This window comes from Schistocerca cancellata, chromosome 8 (assembly GCF_023864275.1).
Source record: "Schistocerca cancellata isolate TAMUIC-IGC-003103 chromosome 8, iqSchCanc2.1, whole genome shotgun sequence".
Classification (NCBI taxonomy): domain Eukaryota; kingdom Metazoa; phylum Arthropoda; class Insecta; order Orthoptera; family Acrididae; genus Schistocerca; species Schistocerca cancellata.
The window spans coordinates 96,655,769-96,677,462 of record NC_064633.1 but is presented as its reverse complement, the minus strand read 5'-3'; the positions used below and the strand labels follow the sequence as shown (position 1 = coordinate 96,677,462).

Genomic DNA, 21,694 nt, shown 5'->3' with positions numbered 1-21,694 from the left:
TTTTAATGCAAGCTTTCTTATTTGATAGCTGCTTTAATCGGTATGGTTCTAAGCTATGTTCCATGAAAGCCTGTTCTACCGTCAAAATTTCATCAGCTGAAATAATTATACATGTTTTCCGCCAGCGCGCTCTCTTGATATAGGTTACATAATATATAAGAGCTACCAGAAGTTATGTAGTATAGGACTCAAAAAGATCTAAATGAAAGTCTGCGAGAACATATGTTGGTCTTTTACGGTTGACCGACAACAATGATTTTTGTCGTTTGGAGTTGCTCGTTTCAGCAGAGAAAGGGAAATTATGACTCAATTAGTTCTTTCTGAGATCTGCAATGCAGTAGTTAAAAGGAGGTGAAAGTCTGTCATGGGGAACTGGAATGCGATTGTAGAAGTAGTAGAAGAAAGGTTTAGGGGAGAATATGGGCTTGGTACAAGGGATGAGAGAGGAGAAAGACTGAGTTCTGCACTATATTTCGGCTAGTAATAACGAATACTTTGTACAAGAATCACAAAAGCACGAGGTATACCTGGAAAATGTTCGGAGATACAGGAAGATTCCTGTTAGATTACACCATGGTCAAACAGGAATTCCGGAATCATATACTGGATTATAAGGCGAACTCAACAGCAGACATAGATCAACCTGTAGTGGTGATGAAGAGTAGACTGAAGTTTAACAGACTAGTCAGGAAGAATCCACGTGTAAACAAGTGTGATACGGGGTAGTAAGGAATGAAGAAATACGCTTGAACTTTCTGAGGGGTAAAGAATAGCTGAGTAAGCAGTTCAGTTGAAGAACAATGGACATCTCTGAAAAGGGCAGTCACAGAGGTTGAAAAGAAAAACTTTGATACAAGGAAAGTAACTGCGAAGAAATCATAGGTAATATAAGAAATAATTCATTTGATGGACGTGATATGGAAGTACAAAAATATTCAGGGAAATTCAGGAATACAGATATGTAGGTCACTTAGGTATGAAATAAATAGGAAGTGCAGCGAAGCTAAGGCGAAATCTCTGCATGAAAAAAGTGTCGAAATGAAAAAAGAAATGGTGGTCGGAACGATTGACTCAGTATGTAGGAAATCCAAAACAACCTTCGGTGGAATTAAAAGTGCGATGGGAATCCCACTTTTAAAGGCAGAGGAGAGAGCGGTTAGATGGAAAGAGTGCAATGAAAGCCTCTGTGAGGGGTGGTGGTGGGGGCGGGGGGACTCACTTGGTTACAAAAAAATGGTTCAAATGGCTCTGAGCACTGTGGAACTTAACATCTATGGTCTTCAGTCCCCTAGAACTTAGAACTAATTAAACCTAACTAACCTAAGGACAGCACACAACATCCAGCCATCACGAGGCAGAGAAAATCCCTGACCCCGCCGGGAATCGAACCCGGGAAACCGGGCGTGGGAAGCGAGAACGCTACCGCACGACCACGAGATGCGGGCACTTGGTTACATGACAGAAGAAGAAGCAGGAATGGATATAAAAGATATAGGAGATACAGTATTAGAATCAGAATTTAAAATAGCATTGGAAGACTTAACATCGAACAAGGCAGAAAGGATAGATAAGATACCATCAGAATTTTTAAAATCATTGGGGGAAGTCGAAACGAAACCACTATTCACATTCGAGTGTAGAATCTATGAGACTGGCGAAATAGCATCAGTCTTTCGCAAAAACTTCGTCCACACAATTCCGAAAATTTTAGAGAGCAGACAAATGCGAGAATTATTGCACTGTAAGCTTAACAGCTCATGCATCCATACTGCTGACAATAGTAATATACAGAAGAATGGAAAAAGAGGACCTGTTAGCTGATGATCAGTTTGGTTTTGGGAAAGGTAAAGACACCAGAGAGGCAGTTATGACATCGCGGTTGATAATGGAAGCAAGACTAAAGGAAGAGCAAGACACATTCATAGGATTCGTTGACATGGAAAAAGCGTTAGACAGTGTCAAATGCCGCTAGACGTTGAAATTCTAAAAAAAAAAAAAAAAATAACCAGTGGTAATCTATAAAGAAAGAAGGGTATTATACAGTATGTTGTTGTTGTTGTTGTGGTCTTCAGTCCTGAGACTGGTTTGATGCAGCTCTCCATGCTACTCTATCCTGTGCAAGCTTCTTCATCTCCCAGTATCTACTGCAACCTACATCCTTCTGAATCTGCTTAGTGTATTCATCTCTTGGTCTCCCTCTACGATTTTTACCCTCCACACTGCCCTCCAATGCTAAATTTGTGATCCCTTGATCCCTCAAAACATGTCCTACCAAACGATCCCTTCTTCTAGTCAAGTTGTGCCACAAACTTCTCTTCTCCCCAATCCTATTCAATACCTCCTCGTTAGTTACGTGATCTACCCACCTTATCTTCAGCATTCTTCTGTAGCACCACATTTCGAAAGCTTCTATTCTCTTCCTGTCCAAACTAGTTATCGTCCATGTTTCACTTCCATACATGGCTACACTCCATACAAATACTTTCAGAAACGACTTCCTGACACTTAAATCTATACTTGATGTTAACAAATTTCTCTTCTTGAGAAACGCTTTCCTTGCCATTGCCAGTCTACATTTTATATCCTCTCTACTTCGACCATCATCGGTTATTTTACTCCCTAAATAGCAAAATTCCTTTACTACTTTAAGTGTCTCATTTCCTAATCTAATTCCCTCAGCATCACCCGACTTAATTTGACTACATTCCATTATCCTCGTTTTGCTTTTGTTGATGTTCATCTTATATCCTCCTTTCAAGACACTGTCCATTCCGTTCAACTGCTCTTCCAAGTCCTTTGCTGTCTCTGACAGAATTACAATGTCATCGGCGAACCTCAAAGTTTTTACTTCTTCTCCATGAATTTTAATACCTACTCCGAATTTTTCTTTTGTTTCCTTTACTGCTTGCTCAATATACAGATTGAATAACATCGGGGAGAGGCTACAACCCTGTCTTACTCCCTTCCCAACCGCTGCTTCCCTTTCATGTCCCTCGACTCTTATAACTGCCATCTGGTTTCTGTACAAACTGTAAATAGCCTTTCGCTCCCTGTATTTTACCCCTGCCACCTACAGAATTTGAAAGAGAGTATTCCAGTTAACATTGTCAAAAGCTTTCTCTAAGTCTACAAATGCTAGAAACGTAGGTTTGCCTTTTCTTAATCTTTCTTCTAAAATAAGTCGTAAGGTCAGTATTGCCTCACGTGTTCCAACATTTCTACGGAATCCAAACTGATCTTCCCCGAGGTCGGCTTCTACCAGTTTTTCCATTCGTCTGTAAAGAACTCGCGTTAGTATTTTGCAGCTGTGACTTATTAAACTGATAGTTCGGTAATTTGCACATCTGTCAACACCTGCTTTCTTTGGGATTGGAATTATTATATTCTTCTTGAAGTCTGAGGGTATTTCGCCTGTCTCATACATCGTGCTCACCAGATGGTAGAGTTTTTTCATGACTGGCTCTCCCGAGGCCATCAGTAGTTCAAATGGAATGTTGTCTACTCCCGGGGCCTTGTTTGGACTCAGGTCTTTCAGTGCTCTGTCAAACTCTTCACGCAGTATCTTATCTCCCATTTCGTCTTCATCTACATCCTCTTCCATTTCCATAATATTGTCCTCAAGTACATCGCCCTTGTATAAACCCTCTATATACTCCTTCCACCTTTCTGCCTTCCCTTCTTTGCTTAGAACTGGGTTGCCATCTGAGCTCTTGATATTCATACAAGTGGTTCTCTTCTCTCCAAAGGTCTCTTTAATTTTCCTGTAGGCAGTATCTATCTTACCCCTAGTGAGACAAGCCTCTACATCCTTACATTTGTCCTCTAGCCATCCCTGCTTAGCCATTTTGCACTTCCTGTCGATATCATTTTTGAGACGTTTGTATTCCTTTTTGCCTGCTTCATTTACTGCATTTTTATATTTTCTCCTTTCATCAATTAAATTCAATATTTCTTCTGTTACCCAAGGATTTCTATTAGCCCTCGTCTTTTTACCTACTTGATCCTCTGCTGCCTTCACTACTTATACAGTATGTACAAGAGGAAAGAGGAAACAGTAAGAGTGGAAGGTTCAAATGGTTCAAATGGCTCTGAGCACTATGGGACTTAATATCTGAGGTCATCAGTCCTCTAGAACTTAGAACTACTTAAACCTAACTAACCTAAGGACATCACACACATCCATGCCCGAGGCAGGATTCGAACCTGCGACCGTAGCGGTCGCGCGGTTCCAGACTGAAGCGCCAAGACTGGAAGAACGAAATTTTCGTATTAAAAAGGATGCAAGGCGGGCATGTCGTCTTTCACCCCTAGTGTTCAATCTATACATAGGAAAAACAATGACAGAAATAAGAGAAAGGCTCAGGAGTGGGATTAAAATTCAAGCTGAAAGGATAGCAATGTTAAGATTCTTGGACATTGCTACCCTCAGTGAAAATGAAGAAGTATTACAGGACCTGCTAAGTGGACCGATCAGTCTAATGAGTACAGGATAAGGACTGACAATAAATCGAAGATAGATGAATGTAAAGAGAAGCAGCGGAAACGAGAACACCGAGAAACTTAACATGAGGATTCGTGATCAAGAAGGAGATGAAGATAAGAAATTCGGCAACATAATCCATGACGGTCGGAATAAGGACGACATATAAAGCAGACTAGCATTGGGAAAAAGGGCATTCCTGGCCAAGAGATCATAGGACTTAATTTGAGGAAGAAATATCAGAGAATGAACGTTTGAAGTAAGGCATTGTATGGCGGTGAAGCGTAGGTTGTGGGAAAATCGGAACAAACTGGAAGCGTTTGAAATGTGGTGCTACAGAAGAACGTTGAATAGTGAGTTAACTGATAAGGTAAGGAATGAGCAGGGGAAGGGATCACGGAATAACTTCCACAGTACTAGGGGGAACTGTAGAGGGTAAAAACTGTAGAGAAAGACAGAGATTGGATCACACCAAACAAATAACTGAGGATCTAGCTTGAAAGTGCAAGAGATTGGAAAAGAATTCGTGGCGGGCCGCATCAAACCAGTCAGAAGACTGACAACTCAAAAAAAAAAAAGGTCAGAGCGAAGTCATAAGATTTTTCCCTCCAAATAGTTTCGGCAGCATAGTGCAAGAACATCCCACTTTGTTCCAACTTCATTTATTACTTATGTTAGAACCTAAATCAGCTAAATATAAGCTAAAAGGTAGTTAACGAAGCCACGTGTGCATTAAAAAAAGATACAATTAAATCGCATAAGTGGAAATGATCTCACGTCACAGTTTCATGTTTCGTCCCTGAAAATATTCGCGAGCATGTGGGGATAGAGTGTCGATAATACTGTGTTTATCAGTAAAATATAAAGTTTAAAAATCATGAAATAAGACTTAAATTAAAAATAGAAATAAACCCCCACAAATAATACAAAAAATACTTCTAAAATCTCAACAAGCAATACATATTGCTCCTTTAAGTTTATTATAAGTAGTAATATTTTGACCGAATCCTTGTCGCGTCGGGGGACCGCTAAGTAATTAAAGAAATAGGAAGTTAACAGCAACTACCGTTTCTAGAACAGTATGCTTCCAATAATTACTTATTATATAAAATATGAAAACCAATCCAGCTTTAGTTAGCCTAAGAGCTTTAAGGAATAGTGTTACCCATATGTTTTACATCATCATATTTTAAATAATTACGTACGAATTTAGTTCCATGCATTAATCTACATAGTGAGGGCTACATCCTGCAGTTGTTTGATGATATTGTACTAAATCACGCTTCACTAAACGTCGATCGTGAGTTGCGTGGTGTGTGACCAAGTGCGGCGGCCCGAACTGGCAGTCGCTTGGTGGCAGGCCCCTTTGATGTAAACTGAGAATTTTTCAGAATAAATGGATTAAAACTTAAACTCAACGATTTGATATTTACCTACTTTGACTATGTGGCTTACTTGTATTTAAATTTCGTATTTCATCATTTTTAGATGTGTTCTGTTTTTGTTTTACTTACTTAGCTGCACACAGCCAGAAGAGCAGTGGTTATGACTGTGAAATACATCAAAGAGTCGACCACCGCAGGTATTCATAATCAATTCCAGGCGGTGTGAGAGTTTCTGAGAAAGGACTCACACGGTAATATCTCTGTAAATGGAAATATAAGTGTTTGAAAAAGTTTCATTTTTTGGTCAAGATTGAAGAGGTCTTCATATTTTAGTAGGCCATGGAGAGATGCTGATGCCTTTTGCACATTGAGGTTAAGTGCTCAGTATATTTTAGATTTTCATGTGTTATTACTCCTAGACTGAAGGCGAGAATTTGATATTTGGCCCATTTAGGGTTAAAGATGGTACTGAGACCTGATAATTCAGGTTAATGAGCAAAGAATGACCAATCAGTTGGCTGAGGTTTAGCTGTATATTCTGCGCCATTTTGATTGTGCACACATGTCTGTACTGAGATTCCCGATAGCAGTCTTCAGATATATTGTCTTCGTACTTAGATACAGCTGGGGGCTATCGGCTTACATGTACTATTTACAGTAGGACAAAACTAGTGACACATCATTGAAATTCAGTGAAAATAGTATCGAACCTGATACGAAATCCTGGAGAAGGGCTGTTACTACCTGCTTCCATTGTGATTTTGCGGTGCCAGACGTTGCGCATTCCAGGGGAGACGTCAGGTATGAGCAAAACCATTGCACTGCACTTAACGAGAAACTTAGGCTGCTAAGATCGACAAATAAAATGTCGAAGCTGCGAGTATCAAAGATTTTGCTGATGTCTAAAAACCAGATGATAATCGCCTACTGTATATCCACGGCAAGCTTCAGGTTCCCTGTTACATTCATTAAAGTAGAAGTTGTTCTGTGATGTTTACGAAAACGTAATCGGTATTCGGCTTGTAAGTTATTATTAAGTGGTTAGGTAGTTTGCTTGATAGTCGTAGAATGTACAGAGTGAATATTAATAAAACCGACAAACTGCAGGGACAGATTGCTGACTGGGGATGGAGGAAAGAAGGTCCTATGACCATGTGTCTGGAAATGCATCGTTGACACGGTAGATGGGCTGACGAATGGCAGTTCTTTTTATCACATGCCGTGTTGCTCGTCTGCGCCAGGCTGTGTGATTAACTCAGCCTACTGTAAGCAGCAGGACGATCCCGTATTCATGTCGGGAACACGCCAAGATAGTGTTTGTGCACGGCAAAGGGGATCAAAACGGTCGAGGGGCAGCACGGCAATACCAAAAGAACTACCCTCACAGAGAATATCCGCATCAGAAAACATTTCAAGCTCTTTTACGGCGTTTGAGTGATCAAGTGTCCTTTCAGACAGGAACGTGCAGGGAGGAGGTAGGCTTTGTGTACACCATATTTGGAGGACTGGCTCCTAAAGGATATTAAGACGAACCCCTAGTACAAGCTCCAGGCAAGTGACCCGCCAGCATGGGGTAAGCCAAAGTACTGTTATGTGTATCCTGGATAACATCCGCTACAATCCCTATCACCTGCAATTCCATGGAGGCCACTTTGAACATCTGTTGTGACATGGATGCGATGCAGCTCTGCACTGTGTTCTAGGACGATCTGTTGTCGTTGCGTGCACACAGTCCGTTTCCGCACACACGTTCATAGCACATTTTTCCCTCCATTTTCAATAAGGAATCCGTTTCTGCGTTTGTCGGTTTTATTAATGCTCACCTTGTATATTCTAAGGCCTCGTAAAGTACGGGAAGAATGCAAATAGGTCGGGAATCAGAAGGTTCTGTGGCAAGGCCCTTTTCAGGTAGTGCCTTAAGTAGTCCCTGTTTTGAGGCCTCAGGAAAAACATTTCTGGTTAAGGAGAGGGTGAACATATCTGTTATAGTGGGCAGTGGTGGGTCAACTTCATCATCTGGACTGTGATGCCACCGTATTCAGTAGATGCTGATCTGATACATATGATGGTTTTTTCACTTTAGTCAGCTTCATCATTACAATTAGCCATTGTCCATTCATTGGTGATCTCACCTGGATCGTTCTAAATTTTCTTTGAGCGTCCAGGATCGGGAGTGTGTGAAGTTGGACAGACAGTGCAAGATCATTCGATAATCACCTCCCGATTGCCGGACCACCACCCAGTCTGTCATGTCTGAACAAAATAATATGACAAAGTGAAGCCCGTACAGCATTTAAAAAGGTCATCAGAACAGTTTCCAAGTTCTGAGCCCATGTTATCGTTAAGTATCCTTGTCAAGGGCAGGTGAATGATGACAAAGCAAAGTACTGCGATTTCTCCTCGTCATCGTCTTCCAAAAAAGAGTCATTGGATGCTGTATGGAGGAGCGTGGGATTAGCACACTGCTCTCACGGCCGTTGTCGGCTTCCTTCTCCATGGAGGCGCTACTTCACCCTTAAGTAACTTCTCAACAGCCATCACGAGGGTAAGTGAACCCCGTCCCAGCACTACCCACCAAGGAAAAATCTCTTACGGTGCTGAGAATCGAACCCAAGTCCTCCGTAGAGCAGCCAGATACGTTGACTACTGAGTTATGCAGGTGGACAGGGAATAAACGCCAAGTCACACTGGACGTTATGTTATCGTTACGTCGCGGAACCGTCACGTAAGTTGTATTCACACTGTCCGCCAGGCGTCGCGTCACGGCGTATCAGATCAATGCAAGTCACGTGATATCAACTCTCATGGCTGTTTTTTTCTTTTATTTTATTTCTTTTCTTATTTTTTTACGTGGGAACTGAGATCTTTGCAAGACGATTATCAACTGTTTAAACTCGTGAAGTGCGCAGACACAATGCGATTGCTTATATATGTGAATGCTGGAGTCAACATTTGTACGAAAATGACTTTTATTGAACTCAAATGGTTTACAGATTGCAAGGAAAGCTTGTATTTCAGAGAAGGAAGACAGAAATGCGAAGCAACACAAAAAAGAGTTTAGGTCCGAAAAATTTCACTAAATAGTACTGAAAGGAAAACTTCACACACTGTACACAGAGGAATCTGCATTTTATAAGTATTTTAGTAAGTCGAAGCACCAGTTCATTTGTTACCACAAACTGCATTCAGAATTATTAAAAGGAACAGAATGTTACGAGCTGCCATCATATCCCACGAAAAATTGATTGAGGTTTAGTTTCCAGTGCAGTGCAAATTTCTGTGCAATAGTCATATCTTCCTTCAAGATGTATTGGTTTCCTTTACATCTTCTATTTGATTTTTAATAGTTCAAGTGCCGTATTTGCACTGTGGTTCAGTTAGTGAAACCACATAGATATTGACCACTGATGCTGCAACGCTGTTTCTAATACAGCCCATAGAGCTACTTAAAAATAAATACTTCACAAGAATAGAATTTTACTACTATTGCAGTGTCTGAAAGTTTCAGTCCATTTCTTTATGAAACATTGCAAATACCTGACAACATACAAATAAATTCCACTTACTAATCAATCTGATTCAAGCACAGCACTTTTTTCCACTTCAAGTTGCAACCATGTTGCAGTGAATTTAATTGTAAAATATCAAGTACGGTACTAGTATGTATCAAAATCTACTATATAAATGTAGTAGATGGCAAGTAATTTAGTAAGCTCATGTCTTAAAGTTCAGAAAGCCGTCTCAGTTCTTCAAATAATCTTTCATCATTTGTTATAAAATTACAATTTTCAACAAAATAAATAAAGAAATGAAACAGTTTATAAAAAGTTACAAAAAAACTAACCACAAACAACTGATACCGATCACGAAAACAACAACGAAAAGGAATATGAAGATGCGCGCAAGGCCGTATATCGTCGGGAAATGAGCTTGGTGGTCATTTGATCAACAGGAGATGGATGACGTCAGTTGTCTAAACATTTTTTTCCCAAGAAGCCTTGTGGGTGCCGTGACGTGACGCGACTTGATAGCCAGTGCGGATGCCACCATTTAAAATGCATTGCAGAATGTTATGAGGTGAGATGACGTGACGTAATGTGACGGCCAATGTGAACTGGCCTTAATAAGTAGTTAATAATTAATATAAAAGGAAATAAAATAATTCATGTAATCATATATCATTAAAGTACAATATATACTTTGATAGAATGAACAATACCAATTTTACAATAATATGAATAACATTATTTATATATGTAATCTACTGGCCATTGAGCATCGATTTACCTCTTTTTCTGATACTGATGGTTCTTTGTATTTGTCTTTGAAATTGCTCAGAATTTATAAGTGAAAGTCAGAACAAGCAAATGACGCAATGAAATACTCATGCAGTGGCTTGGTCGTTATAAGGGCCTATTAACTGAGTATATGTTAGCGTGTGATCTGTGTCCTGAGAGAGTGAATCCTTCTCAGGGTATATTGTAAAGTGCAGCCAGCCATTTTGTGGGACGGAAGAGACAAAACACATTTCACGATCATTCTGTTATTTAAAGAGAGAGTTATTCTGATATTTTTGGATTTTATAAATTTGTTCATTTAGCAAGATGTTCATAAAAGCTGTTAAGGTGGAAAATGCGGGATTGCGCGGTTTAATACTAATATCGGATTGGCTATGTCGTGTATCAGACAATCAAGGACGGTAGGTTCGCGCGCATTGTGTGGGCTAAAGAATTGCTTTGTGAAGTCTAAAGAGTTCAGATTGGATCCAAGCCATGATCATGTTCGGACGTAGATATAAGGAACTATGAATAGACGGGAAAACTTTACTGGACAACGGTTAAAAATGACCGTGAAGTGCAGCAAAGTGGACGCGTATGTGTGAAAAAGAGAAACATGTGAAATGCTGATTTTAGTATGTAAAGCGAACGCAAACTGAACATTCTAAGTGGTCAAATTGTTCAATATTTCAGACAGATTCTCTCAAAGACGATCTGTTTCTTAATCATTTCGTTAACGCATTTGTTAATTACGATAGTAGTCTGTAGCCATTGATTATGATTGTGAGTGAATGACGAAACAGTAGCCTAAGATGGCGCTGTTTCATACCAAACGAGTTACAATATATTGAAGTTTTTAGTCGCAAAAATACCTTTAAATTAATTGTTCAGCTAACAAGATACAGAAAAACATTTGTTGCACCCGTTGGATTCGTATAATACTTCTAGTTCTACTACAGTTTTTCCAGTAGAGGAACATGATTTATTTTTAATAGGGGAGGCGTGCTCACAGGACTGCGGAAGAAGAAGTCACCGCTAGGTGAGTGTGACACTTTTTCTGTGGGGCGAACCACGCCGTTGCAGTTTATTGATTTAGAAAGAGAAGACGAAATGTTTTAGGTCACTTCATATCCCGTCAGATTAATGTGAGTTAGCAGGACATTCCATGGTTCCACCATTAAGAATCTCACACCACGGATCTCACACGAACGGATGCCATAAGATAGTTCGAAAGATCTGGTTCATCCTGCTGACAGAAAATTGCACGTCAATGCTATAAAGTGCAAAGTGGCATCCTCTCACGCGTTAATGAAACGTGATTTGGCAAATGATTGCAAATATAATATTCAACGTTATAATTTGCAGCTACTGACAGACGGTCAGTGTGGGTCTTAATTATAATATGGCAGCGAAACCTGGTAGATGATTTATTGCTTTAATGTGGAACTGATCTACAATGGAAAAAATTGTTCCAGTTTTGGCCACCAGGTGTAAATATAGCGCTGAGAATGCAAGAAAGACGTATAGAAAAGTTTACATGTGTAATGTATTAGGAACAGGACGAGGTCAAGAAAGGCCAAACAAGTGAGAAACGCATAATGTTGATTTTATTATTAACTGTTGCTTACACAGTTTGTTCAGTATGAGGACTAGAGGTTTGTAATGGGTGGCCAAAATTGGAACTACCTTCCTGCCTGCGCAAGTCGATTGCGCATTAACGAATAAGGTTTTCTACTAAGGTCTGCCGCCATACAATAATCATAGCCCACAATGGACCTCTGTGAGTTGCTGCACTTCAGTTGCATCCGCCCAGTACATATCTTATCAGCCTCATGGAAGTCCCCTGTCAAGTGTTCAAGTGGTTTGTGTGCCACAGCCGAGATAACTTTCGAAATATGATGTCAGATATGATAACATCCGCTCTACAGAGAGCCTTGAAACGGTAGTCAACACAAGTGCAGAGTAGGGCATATGAATGTATCAGTCGAGGCTTTACAAATACACCAGTGGACGTCAAAGTTCCTGCAACAAACGTCAAACTGTCATAAAGCGTACCACGTGCCCTGATACGCAAATTAATTGCACTACATTACAACTGCACAAAGCATGTAGTGCTAACGTTCTATACTTTCAGTATGAAAGAAAATGGTATTTGGGTATTGTTTTATTGTGAGAAGATCATGTTATGGCTTGGACAGGGAGGAGAAAGGGCCATCAGCTCGTATAGGAATTCTACAGTGGCAGGGTTGCGGCACATTGAGGCTGCCGCCGTATTGCTGCTAGCGTTGGTCTAGAACCCACGACTGTCCATAAAATTGGCACTTACTGGCTGCTGGAAGACCACACTCCACACCAAGCAGCGTCCCAGCGACTCCTAGTGACTAGCAGCAGAGAGGACAGGCATCTCACTCACACGGTGGCATACTAAGGGGGGAGGATAGAGGAGGCCACAGGTCATTGGGGGGGGGGGGGGGGAGGGAAAGTAGCGGAAGAACTGGAAAAATCCTGTCTGCAGCATCAGGCCATGGTTATTAAATCAGGTAACTCAGATGTCATCGGAGGTTTGTAGATACTTACACATAATTTCAAATCAATTGGACAAGTAGGAGTGGCTCGAAATACAGTTATAAGGTTTTATCTAAACAAATATTGATGCAATGTTAAACAAAATTTTGTCAAATACACTGTAACAGTAAAACAAAAAAGAAAAAGTCGCACCATGAAGGAATTACGCGAATGGAACAGAAATTCGTTGATGTGATGTACACACACAGGCAAAGAAGTGATTACAATTTCGGAAAAAATGGATATTGGATAATTCGTACAAGAGAAAAAGTTCAGAAACTGAGCAAATCAATAACGGGTTGGTCGACCTAATGCAAGCAGTTATTCGGCTTGGCACTGATTGTCGAAGTTGTTGGATGTCCCCATGAAGAATATATTGTAAAATTCAGTCTGACTGGCGTGTTAGATCTTCGATAAAGCTCCAATTGTAGGCGATTGGGGAGAGATCCTGCGACCTTGCTGATCGAGGTAGGGATTGGTGAGCACGAAGACAAGCAAAGACACTTTCACCGTGTGCGGGCGGGCATTATCTTGCTGAAATGTAAGCACAAGATGGCTTACCATGAAAGGCAACAAAACGGTTCATAGACTATCGTCGATGTTTTCATTTTTCCTAAGAGACTGAAGTTCGGTCAGATGTACTAACAAACATCACATTTACATAAACTGAACTGACTGGTTAATTTGTTAAAATGGAATAACGTTTATCACGAAGTGGATTAAGCAGGGAAAAGACCCACCGCAATTTAAGAAGGAAATTCGGAACTGAGGAAGCAAAAGCTATTGTACTCTCGATTCAAAAGAGAACAGGCTATGGTGACAGGAAAAGATTAGTAGATTCGAAGATCTGTGAAAAGATCGATGTGCGAAACATACACCTCCCATCGTAGTACCTTAGCAAAAGATCTGGCCGGGAACCAGATAAAATCCTGGCACTACGTAAAATCGCTAAGCACGTTTAAGGTTTTCATCCAGGCACTTGTTGATCAGCCTGGTGTGCCAAATTGAGATAACAAAACGAGAGCTGAAGTTTCAAATACCGCGTTTACGAAATCTTTCACGCAGTTGAATGGTGCAAACATACCGTCGTTAGACCGCCAAACAGACTCCCGTATGGAGACATACTAATAATCATTCCCAGCGTTGTGAGACAACTGAAAGAGTTGAAAACAAATAACTCAACAGGTCCAGATGGAATCCCAATTCGGTTTTACAAAGAGTACTCTACGGCTTTGGTCTCTTAATTAGCTTGCATTTATCGTGAATTTCTTGTCCAAGGTAAAGCCCCAAGCGGCTGGAAAAAAGTGCAGGTGACTCATGTATATAAAAGGGCAAAAGAAGGAATCCCGCAAATTTACATACCAATATCCTTAACATCGGTTTTCTGGAAATTTCTCTCAATATTCTCAGTCTGAATATAATAAATTTTCTTGAGACCTTACGTCCACGAATCAGCACGATTTTATGAAGCATCGCTGCTACGAAGTCAGCTTGCCCGTTTCTCACACTATATACCTTGTGAGCTATTGATGGAAGGCCACAGGCAGATACGATATTTCCAGATTCCCGAATAGTATTTGACAGGGTACGGCACTGCTGACTGTTAAAGAAGGTATGAGCATCTTGAATACATGCCCAGATAATATCAGTGTCTCGAAGCCATTTTAAGTAATAGAACCAGCTACGTTGTCCTCGACGGCGACTGTTCGTCAGAGACAAGGGTTTCGCCTGGAGTGCCTCAGTGAAGGGAGACAAGATCGCTATTACTTTCTGTATAAATAAATGGTATGGCAGACAGGGTGGCGGTAATCTGCGGTTGTTTGCTTATAATACTGTGGCGTACAAATAAGGTATCGAATATGAGTAACTTTTAGAGGATTCAAGATGACTTGACTAAATTTATGGTAATTCTTCCAATCCATATGTGGCATACAGCAAACCAGTGCTTAACAGTATTGGTTGAAAACAGTCTTGGTTGCAATTTTAGTTTTTTATTTTTCAACTACACGTTTCGCTATATTTAGGCATCTTCAGGTTATCTTAATTTGGTATTTCTTAGAAGGAACCTTTAGTCAGTGTAGCCAAAGGGCATCCTCGAATATATCAGGCCAACATCGCCTTCGTTAAACCCAGTAAAACCTTTTCTAGATGGTTGGTGTGATGAATAGTAGCTGGCATTCAATTTAGAAAAATGTAAGTTAGTGAGGATGAGTAGGAAAATAAACCCTTAATGTTCGATTACAGTATGAGTAACGTCCTACCTGAAACAGTCACGTCGCATAAATAACAGGGCGTATCATTACAAAGTGATATGAAATAAAACGGGCATTGGGGGATAGTAGTAGGGAAGGCGAATAGTCTACTTGAGATTGTTGAGAGAATCTCGGGAAAGTGTCGTTCGTCTATGAAGGACACCGCATATACGACGCTAGTCCGACCTGTTCTGCAGTACTGCTCGAGTGTTTGGGATCCACAACAGTTCAGATTAAAACAAGACGTCAAAGCAAATCAGAGGCAGCATGAATCTCTGGATACACCACAAAAGTTTTTATTTCTGTGAAAAGAATCTCTATACTGTTTCAGGAAATTCTTTCAGACGTTGAAAGTGAAACGAAACAAACCGAACGATCTGATGTTCCAGTTGTTCTAACAGTAAAACTATCTCACAGTTTTCACCAAATAGATCGTCATTGCCTGTAAAATAATTCAGTGTTCAGTTCTCTGAGACTGTATCCTTGCAAATGCTTCAGGTGACCAGGACACTAAAGTTGCCTACATGGTAGTTGAAGACGCATCGGATTCTTGCAGATCCCGCTGTAACGCCAAGAATGCCTCCCATTCATTACTCGAGGCCGAACTCTCGTATCAGCCGCAAGGTGAAGAAATCGTGTGCGTTACTGGCTCTTCTCCGATGGCCGGTACGTTTACATTCCTCAATACGTGCCTCTTTTTATAGAACAGAACACGAATACGCCAGAGGATGCATTATGTTTCACTTCCAAGAGGTGTGGCCGAGCAGTTCTAGGCCCTTCAGTCTGGAACCGCGCTATCGCTACGGTCGTATGTTCGAATCCTGCCTCGAGCATGGATGTGTATGATGTCCTTAGGTTATTTAGGTTTAAGTAGTTCTAAGTTCTAGGGGACTGATGACCTCAGAAGTTAAGTCCCATAGTGCTCAGAGCAATTTGAATTTTTTTTAACTTCCAAGAACAAAGCACCTTACCCAATTGAATTGTTCAAATGGTTCAAATGGCTCTGAGCACTATGGGACTCAACATCGGAGGTCATCAGTCCCCTATAAATTAGAACTACTTAAACCTAACTAACCTAAGGACATCACACACATCCATTCCCGAGGCAGGATTTTAACCTGCGACCGTAGCGGTCTCGCGGTTCCAGACTGTAGCTCCTAGAACCGCTCGGCCACTCCGGCCAGCTCGTGAACAAGGTGCTATATATAACTGAAGTAGTCGAATTTCACAATTTTGCTTTCTTGTTTTTTGTAGTCAGATTTTAACTGTTCCTATGTGTGATGAACTGCACATGCTCTCTAAGAGACATATTAGAAATACAATTTATTAGGATGGGAGTCCGGGAAACATGGCGCCGGGTAAATTACCGTGCATTTCTGACTGAAGTGCCTAGAACCGCACGGCCACCGCGGCCGGCCCAATTGAACGGTCTGAGAGTGTTACGGAGATAACACTCTGCAAATACGAAAATGAAAGAGTAGCACACGAGAAGGCCATCGCAGATCACCTAGGCAAACCCGTAGACATTCTAGACGAGCGCATAACCACGCATCCTATACGGTCGACGTGGGCGCGTTACAAGAGAGATATCAACGACACGACAGTGAGGCAGTTCGCCAACGAGATAGTTGATCACGGCTTCAACAACAGCCAGACTGAGACAGACGACAAGTGGGAGACTTGTTACGGCAGGCTCACGTTCGACCCCGCCTAATTCCCTGATGTCAGAGCGCTCGTAGACGACCTGCACGCTCTTGGGTTCCGTGTCGCACTGTGGGTGCACCCGTTCATCAACTCTGACTGCAAACCGCATTACTCGAGGGCGCTTGAGAGGGCCTGGTTCGTCAGTGACTCCGAGGGCAGCACCAACACCAGCTGGTGGAACGGTGAGGGCGGCATCGTCAACTTCAACAACGCTACAACTAAAGGCCAATGGGCGTGCCTGCACTGGGTAAGTAGCGCTGATGCGAGCTTTCCGTTTCTGTGGCTAACTATCCCTCTGCATCTTGCTTATTTTACAAATTATGGTGGGGATGTGATACATATAGTGAGTGTAACAATTAAAGATTACGTTAGCACACTTTCTGTGGTACTGAAGTCGTCATCTTTGTATGTGGAATTATTTAAACTGTTAGGAAGGAATTGAACACATTAGCTGCCAGCGGGCATTGATTTACATCAATAGGGTGTGTTGGAGATTTGTGCCAGACTGTGATTCGAATCAGGATCTCCTGCTTACTTGGCAGATGCCCCGACCACTATGACACGTGGATTCAGTGGACGCAAGAATCAGATGGACTACCCTACTACGATTCCCGTCAGTTCCAAATTATCAACTTACACTATACACTACTGAAGCACTGGGCCTCCTCATTATCCTCATTACTCCGTGAATTTCACCGATTCCCGTAAGAATTCGAGCTTGGTGTGCACCTGCACTGGAGGCATCGATTACCGTCTTCACCTGAATTATATAAGTGTGATGTCTGTTCTATTACACATGTTCCGAGGTTATCGGCCGTCTTTGCCTAAGTTATACAAATTTAGTTTCTGTTTCTTCGTACATGTCCGAAAGAATGGACACCACATACACACAATTAAGGTGAAGACGGTCGGCGACCTCTTCAGTGCAGGTACACTCCAAGCTCGAACACTTACGGAAAGCAGCGAGATCTCGCGAGTGTTGAGGCCAACGAGCAGGGTGACGACATCAGCAGTGTGTGGTGGAAGTTGATAGTCTTGGTCCGACGGGAATTGTGGTAGGGTACGGCATTCGGTTGTGGTGACCACTGTGTCTGCATGACGTAGTGGTCAGGACATCTGCCTAATACGCAGGAGACCCTGATTCGATTCCCAGTCGTGCACAAGTTTTTAACATGTCCCATTGATGTAAATAAATCCCCACTGGCAGCTAATGTCATTAATTCTGTTGTGACCTGATTCATAGTCGCTGCATGATCAAAATGTCTCCGTACTTTTGGACCGGTCTGAAGAACTGACATCACATATATTCAGCTTTAACTGATTTGTAAAGTAGTCGTGTTGCGGTTAAGTAATTTAAAATGTATACTAGTAAATCGTGCAGTTAAAAGTTTTCTGCTTTTGTACAGTGGAAATTAATCCTAAATGTTCCCCATTACCTAAATACATATCTGGGTCAAGAACATTTCACATACTCATTGTGTTGTCTGAAACGCATTGTTGACCTCTGACTACATATTACGTAAATGTGAAATGCATACGGTATTTTTTTTTTTTTTTTTTTTTTGAGGAGATGATTTTTAAGAAATTTGAATTGCTTAAACAGTACCAGCTCTTCTACAGAACAGGCTCCATAATACATGCCAGTTAGATCTTGTTCAAGTTAGAAAATCAACTAACACAGTTTTTACAGGCTCTGCACGTGTCTCCAGAATTATGATAGGAAACGTTAAGCACTTAATTAAGGTATTGGATTATATAGGAACTATCGTTAAGGTATGTGACAGGAAAATAACATGTATGAAACAGACAAAGACATTGATAATGTCGGATAACGGGATTAGTGGAAATCATCTTGATTTTATATGATTTTCTTACGCATACGAAGTGATACGAAACATATCAGTTTGTGTGCATTAGCCTTGCACTGATCTCCATCTGTGTGAAATCCAGTTTCCGTAGCTTCAACATGACACCTGTCCTTATAATCATCCAAATAGACTTATATCTAGTTTTTCACACGTCCACACAAACGTAACTTGGCCTCCCACTAATCGACTGTAGGATTTCCCTGTAAACGCCACCAGTATACACATCGTCATATGCTTTACAATATTTGATAATTTTCAAATCTATAAAATCTGTACTCCATCTGAGTCATAATTTTCTGTCTATACAGGGTGGTCACAAACAGCTCGAGAAGCTTGTAGGGTGTTTCAGGTTAGTTAATGCCGAGACATGATTGTTAAGGGAAAAAACTTCGATACGCTGCGTCGTTTCCTAGTTAAACAGTGTTGAAGTTAACCAGTCAGGTCTTTCCGCGAAAAACTTCAAGTGGCCCGCAAGAGACGCTCTCACCAAACGTGTTCTTCGTGTAGTTTGCTACAACCGAAAAAGAGGATACAAGTATTGGACATGGGAAGGTAGTAAGGATCGAACCCGAGCCAAAAGCTGAACAGTATCCTGTGCTTTCATGTACGCTATGAGAACAGCTGACACGAATGTTATTTAGTGGGCTGATTGAGTATGTACAAGCAAACGGCCTGATTGGCTATCTTCAATGCTAATTAACTCGGAAACGGTGCAACGTAGCGAATTTTCTTCTTAAGACTTATTTCTCAGCACACCCTGCCATGCAACGCCATTGCAAGCTTTACGGACTGTTTCTGACCACCTCGCACTAGAATGTGATGTGTCATAATCTTATCTACATTTTTATGGTCTCAAATACCTTCCAGAAACTTAAGACTGAGACGGGAATAGACTCGTTCAAGTTCGACGCCGGCGAGACCAGCTGGCTACCACAGCCTCCAGTACTGAGGCCACAGAAGATGAACCCGGTGCAGTACTCTATGGACTACGTGCAGACCGCCGCCCAGTTCGGGTCGATGGTGGAGGTTCGCGTCGGCCAACACAGCCAGCAGTTCCCGTACTACGTCCGCATGCTCGACAAGGACAGCAAGTTGGGCTTCGACAACGGCCTGGCTTCGCTGGTGACGACGCTGCTGCAGATGAACATGGTGGGCTACCCCTTCGTCCTGCCAGACATGGTGGGCGGCAACGGCTACGGCAGCGAGGCGCCCACCAAGGAGCTCTTCACACGATGGCTGCAGGCCACCGTCTTCATGCCGGCCATTCAGTTCTCGTGCGCGTCCTGGGAATTTGTTTCAGGTTTTCTTATTGGTAACGCCACATAGTGCTCTGTATGAAAAATCACTGGCTGTGCTGTGTGCAGTCAGTGGCTAGTTTGCATTGTTGTCTGCCATTGTAGTGTTGGGCAGCTGGATGTTAACAGCGCGTAGCGTTGCGCAGTTGGAGGTGAGCCGCCAGCAGTGGTGGATGTAGGAAATGAGATGGCGGATTTTTGAGTACAGAATGGATATTATGAACTGCTATGTATATTATGATGTTTCAACACTATTAAGGTAAATACATTGTTGTTCTCTATCAAAATCTTTCATTTGCTAACTATCCCTATCAGTAGTTAGTGCCTTCCGTAGTTTGAATCTTTTATTTAGCTGGCAATAGTGGCGCTCGCTCTATTGCAGTAGTTCGAGTACCGAAGATTTTTGTGAGGTAAGTGATTTGTAAAAGGTATAGGTTAATGTTAGTCAGGGCCATTCTTTTCAAGGGATTTTTGAAAATCAGATTGCGTTGCGCTAAAAAAACTATTGTGTGTCAGTTTAAGTACAGTCATGAATAAATTTTCAAAAGGGGACGTTTCAAATTTGACGACGAGGTACGTAGCATTACATGTACAAATCTGCTTGTTCTCTTTCTCAATGACTGGTTAAAAGTTGTTTGCATTAGTTTTAGTATCCACAGCTAAGAAGACTGTCAGGCTTTCGAAACTTATAACCACGTAATCTGACTGAAATGTGTGAATGTCGCTGAAAATTAATTCTTCAATTTACATTGTAGGGTAACATTATTGTTAGCACCATAAATGATGTATACTCTGACGAAGGAGGTAAGAGAGAACTTCAGATAGTAACGTGTAAGTTAGTGTGTCATGCGAAACAGCCGTTATTGAATGCTACACCATAATTCGAAGTGATACAGGCACATTACACTGTGCTTTTACACACTCGGCAATTATTCGTAGAAACAACAATCGGAATATTAAACCAGTCGTTCAGTCTCTCGACGGTTAAAATACGTTCCAATAGAATCAGTCATTTGTAATCCACAGATTTTCTTTCAGTTTGCCGAGAGGATGGGAATCACATGGTGCAAGATCTGAGTTTCAAAAGGCACACTCCTGTGTGGCACTAGTCACGATGCTTCCACACTTTCACTCAAATGGTTCTAATGGCTCTGAGCACTATGGCACTTAACATCTATGGTCATCAGTCCCCTAGAACTTAGAACTACTTAAACCTAACTAACCTAAGGACAGCACACAGCACCCAGCCATCACGAGGCAGAGAAAATCCCTGACCCCGTCGGGAATGGAACCCGGGAACCAGGGCGTGGGAAACGAGAACGCTACCGCACGACCACGAGATGCGGGCCACTTTCACTACTGCTGGACTCGACATTGCATTTTCTCAGTACACCGCTAGAATTTAGCGGTCAGTCTGTGTGCAGTTTAAACGTATTGCACTCAACGGTCCTATAGTCTCACTCAGTTCAACTCTGGGGTACGTTTACATTCGCTACGACACTTCAACCACACACTGGGATCCACCCGTGATCGTTATTGCAGTAAAACTGCATCTGCAGGGATTCCAGAACACGTACCCTCTTCAGAAAATGTGCCTCTCTTGCTGCACATTTATCGTAGTGTGGGATGTCACGTGTAACTCACGTAATGGAGTTCGCACGTAAATAAAGAAAAAGACTGATTTGATATATATATAACTCTCTCATATCATTGGTAGAAACTGGCTTCATATGTGCTGCTAAGAAGGAATATTATAAACTTTACCGTAAAGGTAATTCGTGAGAATGCGTACGCGAGAGAACTAATGGACCCTTGTCAATTGTGGCAACTGCGAATGTCATGTACCGTTAATGTCTTTCGTGAACGTC

The 21,694-nt window shown here is 41.6% G+C and overlaps 1 pseudogene; it reads left to right on the top strand.

Moving 5' to 3' along the window:
- The window catches only part of LOC126095395 (myogenesis-regulating glycosidase-like), a 54,813-nt pseudogene that overhangs the window by 14,210 nt on the left and 18,909 nt on the right, over positions 1 to 21,694 (top strand).